Source organism: Corticium candelabrum, chromosome 3 (assembly GCF_963422355.1).
Source record: "Corticium candelabrum chromosome 3, ooCorCand1.1, whole genome shotgun sequence".
Lineage (NCBI taxonomy): Eukaryota > Metazoa > Porifera > Homoscleromorpha > Homosclerophorida > Plakinidae > Corticium > Corticium candelabrum.
This window is the reverse complement of record NC_085087.1, coordinates 3,464,233-3,467,438: the sequence shown is the minus strand read 5'-3', so window position 1 is coordinate 3,467,438 and position 3,206 is coordinate 3,464,233. Positions and strand designations below refer to the sequence as shown.

The 3,206-nt window shown below is 40.4% G+C and overlaps 1 long non-coding RNA gene across 1 annotated transcript; it reads left to right on the top strand.

The window, feature by feature from the left end:
- Positions 1-1,744: 1,744 nt before the first annotated feature.
- Positions 1,745-2,611, top strand: LOC134176712 (uncharacterized). Its single transcript, XR_009969343.1, has 3 exons — positions 1,745-1,828; positions 1,892-1,996; positions 2,530-2,611. It is a non-coding gene; the product is annotated as an uncharacterized LOC134176712 (long non-coding RNA).
- Positions 2,612-3,206: the final 595 nt, after the last annotated feature.

Genomic DNA, 3,206 nt, shown 5'->3' with positions numbered 1-3,206 from the left:
AACAGTTCTATGTGGATAGAGTTGGCAGACATGAAGATGAAACAACACAAAAGGTCACACACACACACACACACACACACACACACACACACACACACACACACACACACACACACACACACACACACACATGTCTGTTAATTTGTGTGTTTATTTGTCTGTGTTTGTAGGTCTTTGTTTGTTTATTTGTTTAGTTTACTTGTTTGTTTGTGTGTTTATCAGTTTCTCACTTGTCTTTTCTTTCAGTGTTGACCAAGGTCTTCGCGTACGTGTTTGTCTGTTTTTTACAGGTTGAGGTTTGTGATTGTTTGGATTACAATCGAAGAGTTATTATACAGGGTGGTGTTGGACGGCCTCTCTTTATTGCGTTGTATGAGGAAAAGGTGTACTTGTCGTCTGATTGGGGACCGAGGAAGGAGGGAAGAGTTTTTGTTGCCTATTTGATTTGATGAAGATTGATCATGATGTAGACTCTGTACAAGGTATGTGGTGGAGTATTGTGTTGGAGGGATGCATGTCACAATACACTAGACTATTGTATTGGAGAGATGCATCTCTCGTATTATTCTAGGAAGGTCAATCAATTATTTATCTTTTCCAGGCATTGCAGTTTATCAGGAAGAACAACAGCAACACACTCCCAATCACTGCGATCAAGCGAACTGCAGTCATTATTGTGTCACCAGTTTTGTGTCGGACTACAAGTGTTTCTCTCCCGATGGCTCCCATTTGTTGAATGATGAAAAAACATTTTCAGTTGGTAAGACACTCTGTATATGCAGCATCTTGTCACGTTTTCTTTGGTTTCTATTGCATTTAGATGTTGAAAGATGTAATGACAGTTACTGTAATTACAATGGACATTGTGTGAAGGAAGGCAACACAAATAAATGTTTGTAAATTGTTGTATTGATTATCTAGTGTATGATGGCTGTTGGTAGTTTGATTTCATTTGTAGATGTCGTAGTTACCGCACTGGATCTCGATGCACTGACGTTGTTCGAGAGGCTCTGTCTTGTCCCAGCACTGTATGCCACAGCCGTGGATGATGTTATATCTCAGTAGAAGGTCAATACTGCATGTAAGTAACACAACTCATCTGTTTGGTGTGTGTGTGTGTGTGTGTGTGTGTGTGTGTGTGTGTGTGTGTGTGTGTGTGTGTGTGTGTGTGTGTGTGTGTGTGTGTGTGTGTGTGTGTGTGTGTGTGGTGTCTGTCTGTCTGTCTGTCTGTCTGTTTGTCTGTCTGTCTGTCTGTTTGTCTGTCTGTCTGTCTGTCTGTCAAATACATATTTTTCAAATCCAAAGAAATTTCCATCAAGAGCTCAAAAGCTAGTCTCTAAGTAATGTTCCTCTAAATCAACAACAAACACTTAAGGCTACAACAGATGACCCCATAGGGGGATCAGAATACATTTAACCACTTAGTTTAAAACAAATTGATATTCGTCAAGGACACTGCAAGATTTTTGTCCAGCTGAAATTACTGCTTGTCTGTCTGTCTGTCTGTTTGTCTGTCTGTCTCTTTGTTTGTCTGTCTGTCTGTTTGTTACTTTCCATGTAATACATTTTCCAAGTATCACATCTGTCTGTTGTCTTCAGTTGTAATGATGGTTACTCTGGTGTTTACTGTGAGTTCGATATCTCTCCCATCACTTCTCCATTCAATAATCCTACAACCACATCTTCTGCACCACCTCGTGTTGTCGGTAATGTCGGTCAGAGCAAAGGAAGCAATGCAGTAGCCATTTCTGTAGGAGATGCCATTGGTAGTCTAGTGGTCGTCGCAATTTATTATCAATCACTTTATTCTCTTGGTAAAGAATGTGAGGTGAGGTCAAAATTATTGGGTTTATTTGTTGGATTGGTAAATGGTTGTTTATTGAATTTTCAGAGGAAGCTGTTGATTAACTTTGATAATCCCATTAACTTTGATAATCCCATGTACCATTCTGACTCTATCACAGTTGTTATTCCACCAAAGGCAGGAGTTGAAGAGGTAGAGGTGTAGTCACGTGACACACACACACACACACACACACACACACACACACACACACACACACACACACACACACACACAACTACATTATTTCATAAGAAACCATTAGTCTTCTAGACATCTCATCTGTTATTGACAAAGTCATTACTTCATTGGCAACTCACAATCCCTTGACTTCACCATCAGACAAACAACGTATCTCAACAAAATTAAAGAAATCCATCACACAACATTTGGTAATAACACCAATCATCAGTACACACAACATCCTCATATTCATTGTGTTTATGATCTACTGGTTTACACAATCTAACCGACCAACAGATTGTGACGTGTCCATCTCAACAAACAAACAGTTTGTCGCATATGGAAGTCCTCTGACTGTGTTCAGATCATACAGGTGATGACAAACAACACAAACCCACAACTAGATTAATGTATAGACTAACAGTTACACGGACAAATTTATCACTTAAATCCCATTTGTGTTCTCCTGTTGTGTCACATCGTGTTTCCTCATTTACCTTTAGGCTCAGTCCGTATTTCTCTCAACAGCAACAAGTTGATTACTTGTCTGCCATCTTTGCTAAACGATGGGACAGCCATCAGACGTTAATTGTGTCAGTTTGATTTGAATGGGAAGAGCAACGACGAGCCGTGCAAATGGTGTTTACATGTTGTGCATATTGTGATGTAAATGTGTGACTGTTGTATGTTGTTTAGGCTTCATTTACAGTCTGCTGAACTGTCGGAGGAGAAAGTCTCGTGCAGCTGCTTGACTTTGCTCTCAGCATGGGAGGAGTGACGAAGGAAGACAGCACTAAAGAGAGAAGATCAAAAATGGGTGAGATGGTTGGAAGGAGGTTTGTGGATTAGATAGTTGGTAGGTAGGGATGGATGGGTGGGTGGACAAACGGAGGGACATGTTGAGAGAGGATTGAGAGGCAAATAGATCATTAGACAAGCACATGCAGGGACAGACAGACAGACAGATGGACAAACACAAAGACAGACAAACAGACAGACAGACAGATGTACAAACAAACAGACAGACAGACTGATTTTAGACTAATGGACAGACGAGTATACAGACAGACAATCTTTACAAAGAAGCTGAAATCTCACATCCTAATCCAACATTCTTTACACAACAGCTATGTTTGTTCAAGCATTCTGTGGCCACTACAATCAGAACCAATCAAGCGGC